The sequence below is a fragment of the Schistocerca cancellata genome, chromosome 1 (genome assembly GCF_023864275.1).
Source record: "Schistocerca cancellata isolate TAMUIC-IGC-003103 chromosome 1, iqSchCanc2.1, whole genome shotgun sequence".
NCBI classification, from domain to species: domain Eukaryota; kingdom Metazoa; phylum Arthropoda; class Insecta; order Orthoptera; family Acrididae; genus Schistocerca; species Schistocerca cancellata.
In genome coordinates, this window is record NC_064626.1 from 875,008,180 (window position 1) to 875,033,350 (window position 25,171).

Genomic DNA, 25,171 nt, shown 5'->3' on the forward strand with positions numbered 1-25,171 from the left:
CCACTACTGCCAGCTAAATAAAAGATTCAAACTACTGAAGGCACTAACTACTGATAGGCGTAGTTAGCAAATGAAAGATTTTGATAGAGAACAAACAATGTATTTACCTTAATAGTGTCGAAAAGTCATAATATACATAGCAGTTCATGACATCCAGTCTTATAAATTTCAAATCTCCGCCATCTCTCTCCCCACATCCACCACTGCTGGCGGCTCACCTCCAACTGCACAACGCTACGCGCTGTTCACATCCAGCTGCCCAATACTACAATGGCAGACAACAATGCAAACTAGCCATAGACTGCACACAGCACAGCCAGTGATTTTCATACAGAGCGCTACGTAACGTTGCCAATAAGAAAACATAAACAGCCTACTTACAGAACCTCCAACCGTAGCGGTCGCGCGATTCCAGACTGAAGCGCATAGAACCGCTCTGTCACACCGGCCGGCGGTAAAACTGTATTAATTTTCTTTGTTTTTTCTTTGTATATGCTTCCTAATAGCATCCATCTTTGTGCAGGTTACCGAGTGTGACAGAAGTGTGATATCCAATTAATGTTTTCTACTTTGCAAACATAAAATACGAACAACGTGGTATTCGAACGAAATTACCTCCTTCTGAAGACGTACTTACGTGTTATTTAATACTGATAGTTAATTTCTTGGACTTTCATTCGAATGATGTTGACATTTAGTTTGAAATGTTGGTAACATTAGGAGAAACAGGAAATAGCTCTGACGATTCCGTGTGATTATTGTGCTAATTAAAGGCCACATTAAAAACACAGTACCTTTCTAGCCCAAAGAGAACATGAGAGCAATAGCTTTCGGTGACAGAGAAGGCCATAATTTTTGTTAAGCGAAGGAGGCAGAAAACGCTTGAAGTTAAGGTGTGTGGAAAGCCGTTTTTGTTTCGTGAAATTTCAATGTGAATTTTAGAACTGGAAGAAACATTTATATGCAGTAGGAAATATGCACTAAAATGAAACTAGTAAATGAGTGGAAGAAAAACTATTCGAAAGACTTAGAACTGCTCGGGAGAGTCAGTATACTGTTACCGAGGCAAATCTACAAGAATAGGCCCTCTCAATGTCAACCGAGATGAACTGTCGTGATTTCCAGACTTATTGGAGTTGATTAAATAGATTCAGAAATTACGGAAAAGGACGTCGCAAGTGTTTACTTCAAGTGAACGTGTAGAGGAAGTATTATTAATAGATAGTTCTATAGAAAAAAATCTTAACTTCTTGTTATCCCCCTAAAGTCCATTATATAAAGCCAATCAGTAGGTTTTGAGTAAGAACCTAACACCTTTCTCTCCACAAACTTGAAATATGAAGATGCATAGCAGTCGCGTCGAACATGTTATGATAAGGACAGCAGTTCCGCTATATCCACGCCGTTACTTACCTGCTAACCTATATAGCGTGCAAATAATACTAAAGGTTGCTGCTTGTTGCAGTTCTGAAAGTGTTTATACTGAGTACGATTGTGCCTTACTTTGAATAGCATTCCTGATGAAGGCAGAGAACGTGAGCGTTCATGCCTTAACCTAAATACGTATTGAAAAATATACACAATACGATGTAAGTAAGCGAATCTTTGAACAAGAATTCATCAGTGTCACAGGAATATGAATAAATCATAGAAGCTTGAAACACCCCCGTTATGTCCTTTATTGGGTTTTGTGTGATTTACCGAAGCCGCCAAACAGTAAATTATTATGAATATATGACCGTGTGCTTAATGGATGAAAGGCCATCGGTTGAATGACCAATGGGCTGTCCATTGACATTGCACTACTACCAATTCATGACTCATCCTTGTCCTCCAGCACTATCTCCATTTTTCTAACTACCTCCTCCACAACCTTTCCTTTCAGTTTGGGATCCATTCTCAACTATTCACTATGCACAGACAAGAAAAATAATAATAACCTTCTAGTAACCCAAACACTCACTAATTAGCTAATAGTTAAATAATCCTTCACTGTATTAGGTTAACCCAGATTGGCAAAACAGACCTCCTCATTGAACACCATAAATTACAGAAGCCTACCTAGATCAAATATCAATGACCCCATTTATACACAAAATCTCGAAGTAATATACACACAACAACTTAGAAGACAGATAAACATGTAATTTACAATAACTAATGCAAATGCGGCACTATTCTGTGCTGTACAGCATGAAAACACAGGCATATTAGCGTACTATGCTTCAGAGCAAATTCGCAAAAGGATTCTAAAAAAAATTGTTTTTATAATTTCTGCGGTTGCCAAATATAATTTGGAGTTCCTCCCGCGCTCTGAAGATAGTGGAATACTGTTAAATATCGCGCTAGCAGATCGTCTTCACTCGCCCCTCGACGCTCGTCGAAGTCACGATGTTTTGACATTTGAAGTCGCGCTACTAGTCCGTGTTGGCGCTGGCTCACCCTGCGCGGCGTCTGCCAGCTGAGTGTGGTGCCGTGTGCACTGCGAAGCTCGCGGCGAATCCCACTGACAGTCTCGTAGCTGGGCGGTTGGCGACGGAATGGAGCTGCTGTCACGTATTTCGCTGATCGGCGGGTAGCGGGTTCAGGCGTCGTACACTTCGGAGGTTCGCCACTAGATATCGAACTCAACGTGGTCGTTGTTTCTAATTTAGCCACTTGGCTCCGCTGTAGTCACCGTCCAGTGTGGTACGCCTCCGCTATCCAAATCCTTGCTGTCCCGGCGTGTGGAACTGCTTCACTGCTTTGGCTAACCACTAACACAGTCTGGGTGACGTCATCCAACAATTACGCCACAATCAACACTCGCAGCCGGCCGCGGTGGTCTAGCGGTTCTGGCGCTGCAGTCCGGAACCGCGGGACTGCTACGGTCGCTAGTTCGAATCCTGCCTCGGGCAAGGGTGTGTGTGATGTCCTTAGGTTAGTGAGGTTTAAGTAGTTCTAAGTTCTAGGGGACTTATGACCTAAGATGTTGAGTCCCATAGTGCTCAGAGCCATTTGAACCATCAACACTCGCAAATGCGGTAACAGTTTATGGATCCACATCAAATAGTGCGATTTACACCGTTCAGAAGATAATTTCGGATACAAAGTCACTTGAGAACATGCTCCTAATACTTTCGTAACGGAATTTTGGCTGGTTTATGCACAAACGCGCCTTTTCTTAGAGTATGAATTTTACAGCAATTCAAATGGGTTTTCGTGTGAATACTTCAATACACTGTTTATTAACACTGCTCTTGTCACTTAAACTTGTAAAAACAAATTGTTTACTGTGTCTCTGTCATTTTTGCACTGTATCGACTAAATAATGTGCTTCGTGCCCGCGATTTTTAATTTCACCATAAATATGTTATATTACAGTGTTTCTGGTTGAAATACACAAATTTTAGTCACGGTAACGACAGTAAAGAATTATTCTTGCACTAAAATCGTCCGATAATTGCAAATGCCTTTCCATTAAAACCAAAAATGGAGCTTAATGGACCATTGTTCGGATCCGAAGATTGCAACTGTCCTTGGCACGGGAGCCAAGGTGAAACACCCCCGTTATGTCCTTTATTGGGTTTTATGTGATTTACCGACGCCGCCAAACAGTTAATTATGTATTATGAATATATGACCGTGTGCTTAATGGATGAAAGGCCTTCAGTTTTTCTGCTGTGGTTTCGGGGGTATTTCAACAGAGTGCATCTGTTCTGAGACGGAACAGTTAATGATTGAAAGTTTTTCTATTATTAAAGACCCAAAGGTTGCGATATACAAACTGATATGTATTAACACACAAATTCTGAGGCAGTTGCTACCTTCGCTTTAAATGTTTTATTACGGTTATATCTTTTATTGGTTGCTGATTTTAAGTACTTTGACACTCGCAATGATGGTGGCTAACATTCACAACAATTCTCACTGCAATCCATGGTTTTTGCTGGCCGACGCGGTTGACGTGAAACACGTAATTCGGAACTTGTCACTTTTCGTTTTGTATACTTGCGAATCGGTGTTGATGAGGATCAACCCCACGACGATAAGAGGACGCGCTCATTTGTCACACTCTGGTGAATTTACAATTTACTGCTCACTCGGCACATCCGCCATTGACACCGTACTCAGCTCGACCGCCATTTTCTATTATTTGCGAGTTTTCCCAGTACTGCTTCCACTCGACACCAATCTCGCTGCCTCCTGTAGCGCTCGACAATCGACTCCTGTCTGCTATCGACCTGGGAGTCGGATATTAATATCTATGTTCGTGGGATCACGGATCCCTTGCAAGCTTCACTGCAACTGGTAACTATTTCGTCTCAAAATACACTCCTGGAAATTGAAATAAGAACACCGTGAATTCATTGTCCCAGGAAGGGGAAACTTTATTGACACATTCCTGGGGTAAGATACATCACATGATCACACTGACAGAACCACAGGCACATAGACACAGGCAACAGAGCATGCACAATGTCGGCACTAGTACAGTGTATATCCACCTTTCGCAGCAATGCAGGCTGCTATTCTCCCATGGAGACGATCGTAGAGATGCTGGATGTAGTCCTGTGGAACGGCTTGCCATGCCATTTCCACCTGGCGCCTCAGTTGGACCAGCGTTCGTGCTGGACGTGCAGACCGCGTGAGACGACGCTTCATCCAGTCCCAAACATGCTCAATGGGGGACAGATCCGGAGATCTTGCTGGCCAGGGTAGTTGACTTATACCTTCTAGAGCACGTTGGGTGGCACGGGATACATGCGGACGTGCATTGTGCTCTTGGAACAGCAAGTTCCCTTGCCGGTCTAGGAATGGTAGAACGATGGGTTCGATGACGGTTTGGATGTACCGTGCACTATTCAGTGTCCCCTCGACGATCACCAGTGGTGTACGGCCAGTGTAGGATATCGCTCCCCACACCATGATGCCGGGTGTTGGCCCTGTGTGCCTCGGTCGTATGCAGTCCTGATTGTGGCGCTCACCTGCACGGCGCCAAACACGCATACGACCATCATTGGCACCAAGGCAGAAGCGACTCTCATCGCTGAAGACGACACGTCTCCATTCGTCCCTCCATTCACGCCTGTCGCGACACCACTGGAGGTGGGCTGCACGATGTTGGGGCGTGAGCGGAAGACGGCCTAACGGTGTGCGGGACCGTAGCCCGGCTTCATGGAGACGGTTGCGAATGGTCCTCGCCGATACCCCAGGAGCAACAGTGTCCCTAATTTGCTGGGAAGTGGCGGTGCGGTCCCCTACGGCACTGCGTAGGATCCTACGGTCTTGGCGTGCATCCGTGCGTCGCTGCGGTCCGGTCCCAGGTCGACGGGCACGTGCACCTTCCGCCGACCACTGGCGACAACATCGATGTACTGTGGAGACCTCACGCCCCACGTGTTGAGCAATTCGGCGGTACGTCCACCCGGCCTCCCGCATGCCCACTATACGCCCTCGCTCAAAGTCCGTCAACTGCACATACGGTTCACGTCCACGCTGTCGCGGCATGCTACCAGTGTTAAAGACTGCGATGGAGCTCCGTATGCCACGGCAAACTGGCTGACACTGACGGCGGCGGTGCACAAATGCTGCGCAGCTAGCGCCATTCGACGGCCAACACCGCGGCTCCTGGTGTGTCCGCTGTGCCGTGCGTGTGATCATTGCTTGTACAGCTCTCTCGCAGTGTCCGGAGCAAGTATGGTGGGTCTGACACACCGGTGTCAATGTGTTCTTTTTTCCATTTCCAGGAGTGTATAATCACTCATACAAGAAAGAAGACAACTGTCCATATCTGAAACAGGTGACATACTGGACCACCATATAAGAAGAAACTGAACAACGAAAAATTGTAGATGCATTAGAGAATGCTGGGAGCATATAAATAAAAGTGAGTAGGATGTATCCAGCACGCCTGCCGTTCAAGTGGATTACTGAATGCCCGATTCTGTATCACGTGCATCGAAAGCTAAGTACCTCACTGAGTTAAGTTTGAATATAAGTGAAGCTACATTAAAGACCTCAAAATGCGGCAAGCAATATTACGAGAAGCTGCTGAATGCGAACTACAATCCTACAATCTTAGCACACTTTCTGTAAATCGTTTCTTGAGAATGACAAAAAAAAAAGGCTCTGAGCACAATGGGACTTAACATCTGAGGTCATCAGTCCCCTAGAAATTAGAGCTACTTAAACCTAACTAACCTAAGGACATCATACACATCCATGCCCGAGGCAGGATTCGAACCTGCGACCGTAGCGGTCGCGCGGTTCCAGAGTGTAGCGCCTAGAGCCGCTCGGCCACTCTGGCCGGCTGAGAATGACCAACAGGAAGCAACTTCAAAATAGGTTTTACAGCTTTCGTCCATAGCGGGAATATAGAAGCAACAGTCAGAGCCGCTGGTAAAGAGAAAACCACCCAAATCCGCAGACAGGAAGAGCCTAGAATGATTTGTGTGGCTCAGGTAGGAACATACACCAGAGACCAAACGGCCACGCCGATGTGTCAATGACTCCAGCTGCTACTCGCCAAAGTACCTCGCGGTAGACACACCTTCTCATCTAGTCAAGAGACTGTGACACCTTTAGTAATCGGTAAAGAATATCTTCACATTATGTTTGTGATAGAGAATATTCGGAAGATGAATTTATGACAAAGAGCTTGCAACTGGAAAAAAGGCACCAAGCATGTGTAGTGCATTACGGAAAAAGCGTGACACAATAAAACAATTTAGGAAAATTCAGTAGAGAAAGTAATCGCGTCATTATAAAACGACTGTGTGTCACTTCAAGCATACATGATAACGACGAGAATAATTTCAGCATAGCTCACGTCTACATCTACACAACTACTACGCAGTTCACACTAAGTGCCTGGCAGAGGGTTCATTGAACCAATATCACACTATTTCTCTATGGTTTCGCTCCATAAAAGCGCGCGGAAAGAGCAAACACAAATGTTTTCGTGCGGGCACTGATATCTCTTATTTTATTACGATGATCATTTCTCCTTGTGTGGGTGAGCATAAATAAAATATTTTTCGCATCCGAAGAGAAAGCTGCAGATTGAAATTTTGTGAAAAGATCTCCCTGCAGCAAAAACTCCTTGTCTTAATGACTGCCATTCCAACTTGAACATCATATCCGTGAAACTGTTCCCTCTTTTTCGCGATTGTACAAAACGAGCTGCTCTTCTTTGAACTTTTTCGATGCCGTCCATCGATCCTATCTCGTAACGGTCCCACAGTGCGTAGCAATATTCCAGAAGAGAACGGACTAGCGTAGTGTAGGCAGTCTCTTTTGTAGCTATCTTGCATCTTCTAAGAGTTCTGCCAATAAAACGATCTTTGTTTCGCCTTTCCCACTAAATTTTCTATGTGATCGTTCCAATTTCAGTTGTCCGTAATTGTAATCCTTCAGTACTTACTGTAGCTGAATTGACAGCCGTAAGATCTGTGTGATTTAAGATGTTACCGAAATTTGCTTTTAGTAATCATATGGATGATACACAGTTTTCATTAGTTAGAAGCAATTTCCACTTTTCGCACAATACAGACATGTCTAAATCATTTCGAAACTGGTTTTGATCGTCTGATTATTGGTTCAAATGGCTCTGAGCACTATGGGACTTAACATGTGAGGTCATCAGTCCCCTAGAACTTAGAACTACTTAAACCTAACTAACCTAAGCCCGAGGCAGGATTCAAACCAGCGACCGTAGCAGTCGCGCGGTTCCGGACTGAAGTGCCTAGAACCGCTCGGTCACAGCGGCTGGCGTCTGATTATTACGCGGCAAGCGACATCATGAGCAAACACTCTAAGAGGGGCTGCTGAGATTGTCTCCCGAATCGTTTATACAGATTAAGAACAGCACTTCCTGTGGGAATGGCAGGTTTCACTTTTTCTGACAGGAAATCACGAATCCAGTCCCACAGCCGAGGCGTTACTCCATAGACACGCAGTTTGATTAGAAGCCGCTTGTGAGGCACGGCGTCAAAAGCCTTTTAGAAAACTACAAATATGAATCAATTTGAGATCCATCCCCTGTAGATAGCACTCATTACATCGCGTGAATAAAGAGCTAGCAGTGTTTAACGAGAAAGGTATTTTCTAAATCTGTGCTGTATATCAATAGAGGTAATTCACAATGTTGGAACACAGCGCATGTCCCATAATCCTACCGCAAATCGACATCAGTTGTATGGATCCGTTATTCCTTTCTTGAGTACTGGTGTGATCTATGCAATTTTCTAGTCTTCAGTTGTAGACCTTTAGGTGAGAGAGCGGTTGTCTATGATTGCTGACTACGGAGATCAGCATACTCTGAAAGGAACCTAATTTGTATACGGTCTGGACTGGAAGACTTGGCGTTATTGAGCGATTTCAGTGGCTTCGCTACACTGGAAATATCCACTTGTAAGTTACCCGTGTTGGCAGCTGTTCTTGATTCAATTTCTGGAATATTTACTTCGTCTTCTTTGGTGAAGAAAGCGTATTTAGTAACTCCATTTTAGCGGGATTGTCGGTGGTAACATTAACTTTGCTGCCACGCAATGAAGGTATTGACTATATTTTGCCGCTGGTGTACTTTACATATGACCAAAATCTCTTTGGATTTTCTGCTAGATTTCGATACAGAGTTGCGTTTGAAAACATGTAACAGCATATCGCACAGAACTCTGGACTGCATTTCGATTTTCTGCAACACATCGCTAATACTGGTTCTCTTAGTCATCATATATATATATATATATATATATATATATATATATATATATATATATATATACATATATGTACAGGTGGTCCATTGATCGTGACCGGGCCAAATATCTCACGAAATATGTAATAAAAATGGGGGTTCCTATTTTTTTTTTTTAAAAAAGGAATTGATATCCGTTTGACCTATGGCAGCGCCATCTAGCGGGCCAACCATAGCGCCATCTGGTTTCCCCCTTCAAGCTAGACGAGTTTCGTTCTTTGTAGTTTTTTCGTTTGACGCTTATTTCGTGAGATATTTGGCCTGGTCACGATCAATGCACCATCCTGCATATGGCCGTATATTTTGGCTGCATTGACCGGAGATTTTGGTATTTGAGACAGATTTCAACTTTATACGTGTACCCGTTCGTGAAGAAAGGGTTCTTAACAGACCGACACACATGAGGTACGGAACCCTAAGAAGATGTAGAAGTGAGAGAGATGACTTTATCTGGGGTATAGAATGCTCAAATAACTTACGGGAACGCTGCCATTTTCAAGGCAAAACTGCAGCGAGTAAGCACTGTGTAGAGGAATGTAAAATCACGGTTTTTAGAGAAACTCCATAAAGATAACATTTACACACTCTGTAAACAGTAGCGCCATCACAAAGCAAAGATGACTGACGTCAAAAGTTATCGATAGTGAAATTAATAATCAACTGGTGAGGAAGCATAAACTCTGTACCTCTTCGTTTGACAAGGGGGGGGGGGGGGGGGGCGAGCAGGATTCTATGTAGACTTTAAGCATAAATCGACATCTGTATTTATAAAGTTACCTGCGTGTTTTTCACATATATAGACGATGCGTTTGTTGTTTGGCCCCATGGCTGTGAGAATGTGAACAAGTTTTTGGAGCACCTGAATTCAATCGACCCGAATATTTGTTTCGTGTTGGAGGTGGAAAAGGGTCGCTGTCTTTCCATCCTTGATGTGTTGGTCATGAGGAAGGCTGATGGCACGTTGGGACATGCCGTTTATAGGAAGCCTACTCACACTGACTTGTATCTGCAGGCTGATTGTTGTCGCCATCTGGTTCAAGTACCTTGGTTCACAGGACCCATGTCATCTCGGTCTCTGAGAGTTTTTCAGCCGAGATACACCATCTCCAAGTTACATTTCTTCAGAATAGTTATAGTGAAAGACACAGCAGACGTACGTTGCCATATCGACCAACTGTGCACGGGGCGAGTGATGATGATACTGAGGTGGCAGCAAAGACTATGGAATTTTTTAACCTTAAGCAGGGAGCATTTCGAACAGGATTGGTCGTATTTTGCGGAAATACGATGTGAAGTGTGTTTTTTTGACATCTATCTAGGTTCAGGATCCTTTTATGTTCCTTAAAGGATGATCCTAGTCTACGTAAGGCGGGTGTCTACCGTTCTCCTTGCGGTTGTATCATGTCATTTATTTGCAGACTGTCGGGACTTTGGAAGACCGGCGCATTGAGCATAAGCAGCACACACGCCAAAAAGAAAAAGAGAAGCCGAGCAAATCCGCCATTGCAAAACATTGTTTTGGTATGCGATGGAATATAACAACACGAAGATTCTGGCATGCATTTCCAGCTGTTGTGGTAGTGTTAATAAGGAAGCTGTTGAAATTAAAGTCGCAGGTAACCTTACAAAAAAAGCATGATAGTTTTTAATTAGAATGAAATGAATACCCCTAGCTGCATACAGGCGTTGATGTAAGTCAACGGGGACAGTTGAAAATGTGTGCCCCGATCGGGACTCGAACCCAGGATCTCCTGCTTACATGGTAGACGCTCTATCCATCTTTATTTTTGTTTTGTTTTTTGTTCGATATACTTCGTCGCGTTTGGTCTAGGCGGACGTCACAAGACATACGATCAAGTTGATCATTGATTCCTTGACTCAGTTCTTTTATTACAGAGAACACGCAGCCCTCTGACCGAACACGCTGAACTACCGTTCCGGCATCCATCTGAGCCCCCGAGGACACAGAGGATAGTGCGACTGCAGGGACTTATCTCTGGAACGTCTCCCGTGAGACCCACATTCCCAATTTATTGTCCCGCACTATATTCATAGTGCCCCTGCCATTTATACTTTGTGCGAATTCCCGTAAAATTTCGGGCACTGTTTGTGCATCCGCACAGAAGAAGATAGTCAAATGGCCGGTGAGTCTTAACTATATGATAGATGGTTTTTAAGTTCTGCATGGAATAGTGCTATCTTTCTTGTGATGGGGCTAGTGTTTACAGTATGTATGAGTTTTTATCTTTCCAGAGTTTCTCCGCAAACTGAGGTTTCAAATTCCCTTGCACAGCGCTTACTTGCTGCAGTTTTGCCTCGAAAATGGCAAGGAGTGCGCCTGTCGAAATATAGAAATATGGACGGTTGTCGACGACATCACCCGACTGCAGTACCGCAAGTTGTTTGAACATGCACAGGTGGATTTAGCTGAATACTTGGATGATAATTAATTGAAGACCTCAGCTGCCGACGGGTGTTGTTGCTATACATTGACGGGAACAGCTGAAAATGTGTGCCCCGATCGGGACTCGAATCCGGAATCTCCTGATTACATGGCAGACGCTCTATCCATCCGAGCCACCGAGGACACTGATGAATAGCGCGACTGCAGGGACTTATCACTTGCACGCTTCCCGTGAGACCCACATTCCCAACTGTCCACAATCTACATACTTAATATTCCTAACAGATATTTGCCCATCCACTCATTACTCGGGCCAACTAAGGTGAGGATTCCCGTGAGCAGGAGATCCCTGGTTTGAGTCCCAGTCGAGGCATACATTTTCAGCTGTCTCCATCGAGGTAATCAACAACACCCGTCGGCAGCTGAGGGTTCAATTAATTATCATTTATTCTAGAGAAGCTGCACGGTCATCAATGGTACCTGTTCTTTCGAGAACAGTTACTATCTTCATGAATACTTGGAGTGCACGTTTTAAGTAATTGCATAGGAAATTATCTTTTCGTACGCAATACATATTTCTGCTTTGTGGTTGTGCCTTTACAGGCAGCGAGGTGTTGAACAGTTGTGTATCTCGTCCAAAGAAAGGCTGGAGTACCTGGAATAGTGCGTCAACGAGACAGGGTAAGCGGAGCGCGTTGTGGAGTGGTGTGGTGGGTGCGGCCGCAGGGTGCTGACGGCGACGTACGAGGGCGTGAACCGGTGCAGCGAGACGCTGCTGTACTACGGCTACGTGAGCCAGCAGGGGCTGCGCCGGCTGGCGCGCCAGGGCCACGGCACGGGGCAGCCGCCCGGCCCGCGGGACGTCTTTCTGGCCGTCCACGTGTCGCTGCGCTGCCGCAGGCGCCACGCGCCACTCTCCGCGCTGCGCACCGCCCCCGCCCTCTGCTGCGGCGACGCCACGTGAGTCTCTGGCTGCTCTGCTCTCACTGTACTCGTCAACCCTCCACACAGCTCTTCCTATCTTCTCCCAACCCGTCTAATACTGCGCATGTGCCACAGCTGACTTTCACTGCTACAGATCTTATTCTGTTGTTGTTGTTGTGGTCTTCAGTCCTGAGACTGGTTTGATGCAGCTCTCCATGCTACTCTATCCTGTGCAAGCTTCTTCATCTCCCAGTACTTACTGCAACCTAAATCCTTCTGAATCTGCTTAGTGTATTCATCTCTTGGTCTCCCTCTACGATTTTTATACTCCACGCTTCCCTCCAATGCTAAATTTGTGATCCCCTGATGCCTCAGAACATGTCCTACCAACCGGTCCCTTCTTCTTGTCAAGTTGTGCCACAAACTCCTCTTCTCCCCAATTCTATTCAAAACCTCCTCATTAGTTATGTGATCTACCCATCTAATCTTCAGCATTCTTCTGTACCACCACATTTCGAAAGCTTCTATTCTCTTCTTGTCCAAACTATTTACCGTCCATGTTTCACTTCCATACATGGCTACACTCCATACAAATACTTTCAGAAACGACTTCCTGACATTTAAATCTATACTCGATGTTAACAAATTTCTCTTCTTCAGAAACGCTTTCCTTGTCATTGCCAGTCTACATTTTATATCCTCTCTGCTTCGACCATCATCAGTTATTTTGCTCGCCAAATAGCAAAACTTCTTAACTACTTTAAGTGTCTCATTTCCTATTCTAATTCCCTCAGCATCACCCGACTTAATTCGACTACATTCCATTATCCTCGTTTCGCTTTTGTTGATGTTCATCTTAAATCCTCCTTTCGAGACACTGTCCATTCCGTTCAACTGCTCTTCCAAGTCCTTTGCTGTCTCTGACAGAATTACAATGTCATCGGTAAACCACATCGTTTTTACTTCTTATCCATGGATTTTAATACCTACTCCGAATTTTTCTTTTGTTTCCTTCACTGCTTGCTCAATATACAGATTGAATAACATCGGGGATAGGCTACAACCCTGTCTCACTCCCTTCCCAACCGCTGTTTCCCTTACATGTCCCTCGACTCTTATAACTGCCATCTGGTTTCTGTACAAATTGTAAATAGCCTTTCGTTCCCTGTATTTTACCCCTGCCACCTTTAGAATTTGAAAGAGAGTATCCCAGTCAACTGTCAAAAGCTTTCTCTAAGTCTACAAATGCTAGAAACGTAGGTTTGCCTTTCCTTAATCTTTCTTCTAAGATAAGTCGTAATGTCAGTATTGCCTCAAGTGTTCCAACATTTCTACGGAATCCACACTGATCTTCCCCGAGGTCGGCTTCTACCAGTTTTTCCATTCGTCTGTAAAGAATTCGCGTTAGTATTTTGCTTCCGTGACTTATTAAACTGATTGTTCGGTAATTTTCACATCTGTCAGCACCTGCTTTCTTTGGGTTTGGAATTATTATATTCTTCTTGAAGTCTGAGCGTATTTCGCCTGTCTCACACGTCTTGCTCACCAGATGGTAGAGTTTTGTCAGGACTCGCTCTCCCAAGGCTGTCAGTAGTTCTAATGGGATGTTATCTACTCCGGGGGCCTTATTTCGACTCAGGTCTTTCAGTGCTCTGTCAAACTCTTCACGCAGTATCGTATCTCCCATTTCATCTTCTTCTACCTCCTCTTCCATTTCCATTATATTGTCCTCAGTAACATCGCCCTTGTATAGACCCTCTATATACTCCTTCCACCTTTCTGCTTTCCCTTCTTTGCTTAGAACTGGGTTTGCATCTGAGCTCTGGATATTCAGACAAGTAGTTCTCTTTTCTCCAAAGGTCTCTTTAATTTTCCTGTAGGCAGTACCTATCTTACCCCTAGTGAGATAAGCCTCTACATCCTTACATTTGTCCTCTAGCCATCCCTGCTTAGCCATTTTGCACTTCCTGTCGATCTCCTTTTTGAGACGTTTGTATTCCTTTTTGCCTGCTTCACTTACTGCATTTTTGTATTTTCTCCTTTCATCAATTAAAATCAGTATCTCTTCTGTTACCCAAGGATTTCTACTAGCCCTCGTCTTTTTACCTACTTTATCCTCTGCTGCCTTCACTATTTCATTCCTCAAAACTACCCATTCCTCTTCTACTGTATTTCTTGCCCCAATTCCTGTTAATTGTTCCCTTATGCTCTCCCTGAAACTCTGTACAACCTCTGGTTCTTTCAGTTTATCCAGATCCCATCTCCTTAAATTCCCACCTTTTTGCAGTTTCTTCAGTTTTAATCTACAGTTCATAACCAATAGATTGTGGTCAGAGTCCACATCTGCTCCTGGAAATATCTTACAATTTAATACCTGGTTCCTAAATCTCTATCTTACCATTATATAATCTATCTGATACCTTCTAGTATTTCCAGGATTCTTCCATGTGTACAACCTTCTTTTATGGTTCTTGAACCAAGTGTTAGCTATGCAAAATTCTTCCAGACGGCTTCCTTTTTCATTTCTTTGCTCCAATCCATATTCACGTACTATGTTTCCTTCTCTCCCTTTTCCTATTCTCGAATTCCAGTCACCCATGACTATTAAAATTTCGTCTCCCTTCACTACCTGAATAATTTCTTTTATCTCATCATACATTTCATCAATTTCTTCGTCACTGCAGAGCTAGTTAGCATATAAACTTGTACTACTGTAGTAGGTGTGGGCTTCGTGTCTATCTTGGCCACAATAATGCGTTCACTATGCTTACTCTGCCTGTTACAAACCACGTCCCCCTCTGCTACTCTCACCAGTGTGACATTGAACGAGGTTACATAGTGGTTTCTAGAAGGAACCTCATTAAAATCCAAAAATGGTGCAAATGGCTCTGAGCACTATGGGACTTAACATCTGAGGTCATCAGTCCCCTAGACTTAGAACTACTTAAACCTAACTAACCTAAGGACATCACACACATCCATGCCCGAGGCAGGATTCGAACCTGCGACCGTAGTGGTCGCGCGGTTCCAGACGGAAGCGCCTAGAACCGCTCGGCCACTGCGGCCGTCACACATTTATCGACAATTATGTCCTGAGCAGGCTGGAAAAGGCATTTCTCGTCCACACAAGACTCTTGTTTATTAGACACACATGGAGGCGAGAAATGTGCGAATTGACACTTGAACCTCTAGAATGAGTGTAAATTTCCCTGCACAGCGAACAGCAAACAAAATTAACGTTTTCCCATTGCTTTCCGCTATAGGCTTATATACTGTCCAAAGTAAACTGCTTTAGGATTCGCTTCAGGCTGTGTGCTCCTATACTCACCAATGATTAGTTTTTCTTTTGATTCCTTTTTTACTAATTGACGCTCCTTCCTCTTCAAATCACGCTTGTTTCTCGCGCTCATTTTCGGCAAAGGAAAAAATGGAGAAGTCGCACCACTTCACTAAGCACTGCTCTACTCGCAGCTCCTAAACGGTAGCTCGTAACTGCGCTCAGTGCTACCACCAGCCCGTAGGCCACAGGACACCAGTGCTTGCCCACGGAACTAGCCGCCCCGTGCAGTGACGTCACGGGCTCGCTCAACTGCCGAAACCAGAGAAGACAGTGATACTGGACGCTAGCGTCTGGCGTGAAGTCGGCGTTGTAATTCATCCTAAAGATGCTCCATTTCGTTCTCGTAGGGACTCTGGCCATGCCACTAAATATTAGGAATATTATTGTCCATAAACCATTGCCTCACAGATGGTGCTTCATGAAAGGATGCATTGTCATGTTGATGCGAACACTCACGGCCTCTGAACTGTTCCTCTACGGTATGCAGTACACAGTGCTGTAACATGCGTTCATATTCTTCCGCATTTAGTTTTCTCTTAAGCGCAGTATAAGTACCACATCCTAACCGCAAAAACACTCCCACATAGGAACACCACCTCCTCAACACTTCACTGTTGGCACTACACAGGATTCGCCGATGCGTCAGTAAGTTGTGTGGAATAAGCTCATTAGGATCGGTTACGTAAAGATGTGGCAGAACGACACAAAGGCACTATCGTGTTTGGCCTTGCACATGATCGCACTGTGAATGAAGCTGCCAGAGCTGTTGATGTATCAGGATGGACTGTGCGACACGTCTACAAGGAATCGAGTAGCACATACAGCCAACAAAACGTAAAGACAGTGGTCATAAAAATTCCCTGATTGGCAGGGTCCAGAGACAAGTGCCATGCCTCATCTGTGGATTAATGGCAGCCCATTCATCCTCAAGGTTCAAATGGTTCAAATGGCTCTGAGCACTATGGGACTCAACATCTGTGGTCATAAGTCCCCTAGAACTTAGAACTACTTAAACCTAACTAACCTATGGACATCACACACATCCATGCCCGAGGCAGGATTCGAACCTGCGACCGTAGCGGTCACGCGGTTCCAGACTGAAGCGCCTTTAACCGCACGGCCACACCGGCCGGCCCATCCTCAAGGAGATAGGAAGGAATTTCTTCTGTTGTGAGTGCAAGTCCATGTCTGTCAGTTCACTAACGAAAATTACGAAGGGCGTTTGCGTTCCTCGCAAAAGGCCACTGTTCACAGCGGTACCAAAACTTGCCCATCTCCAATGTCTCATACAACACATAAATTGCTCTAACAGATGACTGGAGGCGTGTACTCAGACAAGTCACAGTACTGGCTCTTTTCAAATGATTCAAGCTGTCGAGTGTACTGAAACTCAATGAACCTTTTGAACCACAGTGTGTGAGGGGTATAGTTCAGGCCAGAGGTGGTTCTGTGATATTTTGTGGCTGTTTTTGTATCATGGCTATAGTCCACTCATTCAGTTCACCATGAGAACGAATCAGTACATTTACTGCGACTTTCTCGATGGCCAAGTGCTGCTCTTTCTCCTATATCTCCATGGTGACTCTACTAGAGAGGGATCAGCGGAGATGCTTCTGTGTGAAGTCAGGACAACTGTAGGGAACCAGTGAAGCGTCAACAAGCGTTTACAAGTTACCGTTCTTCTGCAACATCTTCAGCTGCTGTGCTTTCAGCTGTGTGTTGGATTCTAGCTGATGTCTGTCCAATCAGCTCTACGGTTGCATGCCCATGCAACGTTTAGCGACCTCGGTGCTGTGACTGGATGCCGGCTTGCAGGCGTGACCATTGCCCAGCACGGCGTGGTCTCGGGCTGGCTGCTGGAGTGTCCTTGGTCCCACTTCGAGTCCGACAGTGACCCTTGATGATCCATCCACGCTGTACCTGCTGTCGGTAGTCGTGTGGTTGACTGATCTCGTCCTACCTGTGGTAGGTTTCAACACCTGGAGGCATCTGAGTGTTTAACTGGTATGTGGATCCCAAAAGGCCCTGTTGCTAGCTTCGATCTTGGAGTTAAGTACTGGGAGCACCCTGCGATATGGTGTTGTTGGGTCAGTAGATAGTACACAGCGAGCAGTATGAAGTTCATCAAGTGAAGGCCATCATCTCGAGTAAATATTTGGTTAGTTCGTAGATTGTGCCGGAGCATCAAGGACACAGATTCACTACAGAATTGTAATCATGGAATCAAATGCTATTAATGTGAATGTCATCAATTCAAATGATCAACTCATGATGAGAGCAGGAGAGCTGAGATATTTAAAGGGAGGTAGCAAGAGGCTATGACGTGAAGCACAGTTCATAATGACTGCATGTGTCCTCCTTATTCTGCTATTATTACTAAACAGGCTGTTAACTTCTGTGTCAGCTCCTAACTAGGTGCTCATGTGAGAGAGTTAGGATTTCTTGCAACTTGTCTTAAGAGCTAACGAATATGCTCGTCTCTCTTCCTTTGATTTTTTGTCGCAGTCCTCTTTCTGGTGACTGTGTATCCTCATTCGACAGACAGTGTCATAATGTATCGAAGACTTGACCCAATTCCAACATACCAGCTCCCTTCCTGCTTCTGGCTCTGTCTCTGTCTCTGGCACGCCTTAATTTTGACTGTAGTAGAGTGAGTTATTTTTAATAATATGTCTCTAATGCCTACGCCTTAGTATGCTGTGCTGTAACACTATCATCTTTCAAGATGAGAACAATCATATCCACATGTCTGCATGCATACGTTCCTGGCTTCACGAACAGTTAGACACCCTATTGCACCTCGAATGCCGGCCGTTGTGGCCGAGCGGTTCTAGGCGCTTCAGTCCGGAACTGCGCTGCTACTACGGTCGCAGGTTCGAATCCTGCCTCTGGCGTGGATGTGTGTGAAGTCCTTAGGTTAGTTAGGTTTAAGTAGTTCTAAGTCTAGGGGACTGATGACCTCAGATGTTAAGTCCCATAGTGCTCAGAGCCATTTGAACCATTTTTGAGCACCTCGAATGTCCTGCTAAATTATCTCATTTTAGCCACTTGGGAAATGTCTGGAAATAATTGGAACAAGGTATGAGATGTAGCAATCAACTATGCCTGAGTTTAACAGGAGTACACAATCATCAATGAGAATCTTCAGTTGAACATTCCATGTTCGTGAAGGAGATTTTAAATCGATGTCGCTATAAAGGCTAGAAGCGACTTTGCATGCTATTAACCTGATGCCTACTGGAGGTGAGTGATATTGTCGAGTGTGCTTATGTTTCTAGGCTTATTTGGAGACCTCAATTTCGATATTTTTGTGAGTAAGGCTGCCAGCGACGCACAAGTCTTTCTTGTAACCCCTTTCACTACAATACAGCGAGCATTTCTGTGACATTCTCATCTTTATTTAACAAACCCTGAACGAATCACACAGCAGTTCTGTGAATCTTCTATACATAATCCGTTAATCCAACTTCTTGAGAGCCCCAGACCGACGAACAACGACCAAGAATTGATAAAACACGGCTGTTCGTGACGGAATTACATTTTATTAGGATTCTTCCAGTAATCCTAAGTGGCATTTGCCTTCCCGTCACTTACGTGGTCATTCCACCTTAAGTCACTCCTGACAGAAAAACCTACGTACTTGAAGGTTGTGGCTGATTTCAGTCTCTGATCGGCGATCGCGTAATCAGACGACATCGGGTCCCTTCGTCTTTCTTTACATGCATCACATTAGATTTAGTCTACTGATTTGTGGGCCATCTTCCAATCTTTACACGAGTCAGCAATCATCTGCAAGTCTCTCTGTATTTCATTGCAAGCCTCTAACAATGTTATCTTCTCTTTTACAACTGAATCGTCTGCGAATAGCCTCACAGGGTTACCAACTCTATGCGTCAGGCCATTTATATATAGCACTACCACCTGTGGTCTAAATTCGACCAATTGCATTTGTAAAGTAACGAGAGTAATTTTTTTTATATAATTAATTGGAATTTGCCCGTATGCAGATTCTTAGTTTCTACCTGAACACTACGCAGATTTTTAGTTCTTATCTGAACTCTACGAACAAAAGAGTAACTACCGTAGCACCGTGAACGACCAGGCGTATAAGTTACTGGACCTGATCTATGATAAAAAAAAGTCGTGTGTCTTAACTAGCGATAACCTCCATGTAAAACTATGTCTAAAAACTTAGCCTCAAAACTGACTGAAGCATATGATATTGAAATAATTCTTTTATTTCTCTTTAATCGATCGGTCATTTGAAGTGAGTCCTTGATACAGTGAACTGAAAAATAAATTTCGTGTCAACAATGGCAAATGGAATTTCCCCTTATGACAACACAATGTGAATACTGTGGTATTACGTAATGTAAACTCAGATGTGAAATGTTTTGCATTACAAAATTTGCACTATACATTCATCAGTCCGAAATTATAGCTCTTAGAATTGTCTGGAATTACCTTCAGCACTCGTTTAAACGTGTCTTTCAGGACAACAGCAGAATTATCATTATCAGTGTCCACATTGTTTCAACTTCTTTTCCTAAGCAAAAACTGCGTCTCTCTAGCTCTTCGTCTTTCAGGTGGCCCATTAGTGTTCTTCTTCGACAGATAGCCAAAAACCCATACTGTTTCCGTGTAATAAGGTTCAAATGGCTCTGAGCACTATGGGACTTAACATCTATTGTCATCAGTCCCCTAGAACTTAGAACTACTTAAAACTAACTAACCTAAGGACACCACACAACACCCAGTCATCACGGTGTAATAAGGGAAGTCGTAGCTATTCAGACTGAAGATACTGAAACTTTTTGTGCTAACGGCAACAAATGAACACCTAGTTAGTTTGTTTTACTCTTACACGAAATTAAGCTAAAAAACGACGCCATTGAACAATATTATATACAGTCGGTGATGCCACTAAAGGCTTCGTTACTACGATGTTTTGTTTTCCACTATTGACAACATCAGTGACATAGCAGTTGTGACATTGTAGCTGCCCGGTATGTGTGTGTTACTGAAAATGAACTATCTGCAACAGCTATACATGAACGTCTCTATAATGCGATATTGTGAAATGTTGTTACTTTCGAGTGTCATTTCAACCATAGCATTTGATCGGTATGCAGCGTATAAGTTGGTAGCAGTGTGAGATACAGAGGGAAGCCTTTCTCAGGTGTGTATATCAACTCCCTTTTATCTGTTTTAATGGTTATGTACACCCCTAATTTTTTGTTGCATGTCTGTGACAAAGTACCTTCCGAATTATATAAGTTTAATTGACCTCCTTGTATAATTAATATTAAAAATCAGTACTTCAGTTTCGATATTCGTGTATTAATATGTTCATTATTAAAAACAAATAGCTCCGTTACCGGTTACGAACCAACTGATTGAACCTCAAAAGGCTGTTCACTTTTATCTTATGCTGTAAGTGCGATGTTGCCTGATTTTCGTTATATCCAAGTTTCTTGAGAGTGTAGCATCATAGAAAAGCCGGCGTCATTTCGTAAGACTGTTAACTAGTTGTGAGGAAGTTCATATTTCAGTTGAATAGTAAGAAAGAATCAACACGTTTTTTAATTTTGAAGACGCAGAATTTGCAGAGTATCACCCGCCCACCCGCCGACAGACACACATACATATTTCGACCAAACTGATGTTTATATACAAGTAAGCTTGTTTTGTGACACACACTCAGCAGAAGGTGTGGTGCAGCGTTTAAGACGGTGGAATCATGTGCGACCGCCTACACTATCTGATCAAAAGTGTCTGGACGTCTATTAGTGGACATTAGTATGAAGTGTGTCCACCCATCGCTTTTATAACCTCTTGAAATCTGGTGGGGACACTTTCAATGAGCTGCATGAATGCCTGTGGAGGAATGGCAGGCCATTCTTCATCAGGAGTCGAACACAGAGAAGTTAGTGATGTTGGATGCTGGTGTCTGGATTGAAGTCAACGTTCTGTCGCATCCCAAACTTGTTTCATTGGGTTCATATCGACACTCTGTGCAGACTAATCCATTTAGGAATCTTATTGTTCACAAACGATTGTACCAGATATATTTTTTCATGACAGGGCGCATTGTCATATTAATGCCTACAATCCTCTCTGCTTTCTTGCATCTCTACTGACAACGCTATGCTATTCCCCCCCCCTCCCCGCCCCCCTTTCGTTTTATAGTGGCCGGTACGGCTCTTACTTAGGCTTTGGTGTGTTTCCCCTACATCATCTGAGGAGAACTCCAGAATGTATCACGACAGATTCCTTGCTACTTACTTTTGCTGCTGAGCTACTGCAACGTTTTTAACTACCTAGATGTTGCCAGATGATATTCCAGTTACCTTCTCCTCTTTCACGTTTTTCGGAGATTCTAAAGGTAATGGTAAAGCTGCTGGTGAAATCCATGTCTGCATACATGAAACACACGGGAACTCTTAGCCTCACAGAGTGTAGCCGCCGCTATGTGTTCTGTGTTAGCACTGCTACAGTGTGCCAGTCCTTTTAAAAAACTGTTTATGCGCAGATGGCTGTTACTGGTGGACTGGAACTCTCTGATAACACTTATTTCCTTCAGGAAATGGAATCGCTGGGTCAGTGTGTGTCGATATTGGCTCGTGGATGTGACAGTTATCTACGTATGTTAAGCAGTTATTAACGCAGAGGTCTACCTTTATCAATGACCTGTAGCGTCATAACTGACGGTGAGAAAACTGAAGAATCACTCTTTAGCGTCGTTTGTTCATGCTCAGGACGTTTAATTTACGGTACTAAAATATAGGAAAAACATTTGTCTAGATAACATTTGTAAGTGATTAACACTGCAAGATCACAGGTGCGAGATACGCCATTGCAGAGGTGAAATGCTGGTACATTAATAACCGATATAACGACCAGAATGTTGTCTGAAAGCATGCAAACGTGCATGCATTGGGTTGTACAGGTGCCGGATGTCAATTTGTGGGATCGACTTCCATGCCTGTTGCGCTTGGTCGGTGAGTACAGGAACGGTTAATGCCGGTTGTAGGTGATACTGGAGTTGTCCGATGGTGTCCCATATGTGCTCGATTGGAGACAGATCTGGTGACTGAGCAAGCCAAGGAAACATGTCGACACTCTTTACACTACGTTAGGTCACAACAACAGTATGTGAGCGAGCGTTGTCCTGTTGGAAGGAAACCCTGGAATGCTGTTAATGAATAGCAGCACAATGGGTCGAATCACAAGATTTGCAGTCAGTGTACGTGGGATAACCAGGACAGTGCTCTTGATGTCATACGAAATCGCCACGCATATCATAATTCCAGGTGTAGGTCCAGTGTGTCTAGCACATTGACGCGTTGGTTGGACGTCCTGAACTGACCTCCTCCGAACCAACACACTGCCATCACTGGCACCGATGCAGAAGGGCAGAACAAGCATTCATCAAAAAGCACAAGAGGCCTCCACCTTGCCCAACAATGAGCTCTCACATGACAACATTGAAGTCGCAGATGGCGGTGGTTTGGGGTCGGTGGAATGCACGTTACGGGGTATCTGGTTCGGAGCTATCCATGAAGTAACCGATTTGCAACAGTTCACTGTGTCACAATGCTGCCAACTGCTGCAGATACAGTACAAGCGTCACAGCTATAAGTCTAACATTAGGGTCTTTGCTGTCGGTTGTGCTACGTGCTCGTCCGGAGCCCGATCTCCTTGCTAGCGTACATTCTCGTGATCACCGCGGCTAGCAATCGTGTACAGTCCCTACATCGCTACTAAGAGTTTCTGCACTATCGCAGATTGAACATCCACCTTCTCGTAGCCTTATAACACGACCTCGTTCAAACTCGGCGAAGTACTAATAATGACGTTTTTTTCGACTTAAAGGCATTCTTGATTAACATCGACTCCCACGTCCAGTCGCAAACGTAACTAATGCTGACGACCGTTACAGCGCGTATTTAAAGCAAACCTGATTTGCGTCTTCATAGTGGCGCTACTAGCGCTTCTATTGTGCTACTGGGGTGAAATCTGAAGAGATATCAGCTTTCAGATGTAGAAACACGCCTACCAACTTTTGTTTACGTCGCAGAACTCGGTTTTGGTGTTGTGTTATTTTTCCGTCAGTGTGTTATCATACAGTTATTGTAGTTTTTTAAAAATATGTATGTCCGTAGCGCTAATGACAAACGTACTGTCTACAACTACTACTATAAAGTATTATTGAATGTAGAAATAAAACTGCACTTAATTTTGTACTTGAAAGCGAGGATTCTTTTTTGCTGAAATGTAGAATTATGTTGTGTTAATTTTCCCTAAAGAAATACAGTTTTCCCACGCTGCGACTGATTTTTCCTTGGTTACTATTGGGTGAGTTCAGATTTACTGGGAATTTGCGAATTGCCTTTGCAATAAGAAGAGTATTTCTGGTCAGGTGCGTAAAATATTATCAAACCACCTTCAAATTCATGAGTAGGTCTAATAATGAATGCGAAAGTAATAATAATAGGGGTGAATTCACTGAACAGCGTAGCGAAATGATTATCAATATCCAAGACAGACAGAAAGCCACGATCAGCCACAGTTCTAGAGATGAACATGCCTACTAGCTGCGGAAACCAGAATCAGACAGAAGGAATCATTCAGTGTGTTAAGGGAAACGAAAACTTGATTATGATGAGGACTGGACTCTGATAATGACAAAAGGAAGAGAGGCAAAAGTATTAGGAAAACCCAGACAGGATGTAAGAACTGAAGGGGCAAGCCATTTGGCTGAATTTTGGACAAAGCACGATTTAATCTTTGCAAACACTTGTTTCGACAAATGTGAAAGAAGTCTGCCCACGTGGAAGAGACCTGAAGACAACGGAAGGTTGCAGATAGATTATTTAATGAAAAATAATGGTAACCTGCAGATTTAGAAACCAGGTATTGAACAACAAGGGGCTAATTATCGCGCGCACTCTTTTTACCGTCGCATCTTCGGACTGGTATCTTATTATTAAAATTTCCAGTGTTTACACAGGATCACAAGATACTAGCCAACGTGATCGCTCTGTTATATATTCTTTGCAGCTCTTTAAATGTTAAAACAGGTGCGCCTAGCGGCCGAGGTCCAATTTCATGCTCATCTGCGGGTTATCAAAGTCGCCGGTTCCGGATACCAGACTTCTACAGTTAAATACACAAAATATGGTAATGTGGCGATAATATATTTACATGTCAGATATCTATTAAGGTTTGACATGTTCTGAAGCATACGTGAATAATACAGGGTAATTACAAAATGCCTGAAACTGCTGAAAGATAAGGTAACAAATAATAAAGTACATGAAAGACAATCTCTCAAAGTTGTTTTTGAACGTGGTGCCAGCAAGTTACTTTTGAACATCACTGACAGGGGCACTGCCGGCCGTAATTGCTGAAAATGGCGGCGAATCATCCACAGAAAGCATCTATCGTGCTAGCATTTGCCCATTACCATCCGGCAGTGAGCGTGCAAAGAGCTTTTCGTGGCAAGTTTGACAGGACACCACCAGTTTACAAGAGCATAGCGAAATGCTACAAGACAGTCCGTGGACCCCTCTTCCTGCAATTGTAGCTTACGCCATTGTTTGAAACTGATAACAGGGATTTCTTCTTTCCACAACGTGGCACCCCTCCACATTTGCACAACTGTTTATAAGATTACATGAATGACACGTTGCCATGCCGCTGTACATGCCGTGTTGCTGTCACTGGGCTGGCGCTACTCGAGTGGCCACGGCAATCGCTG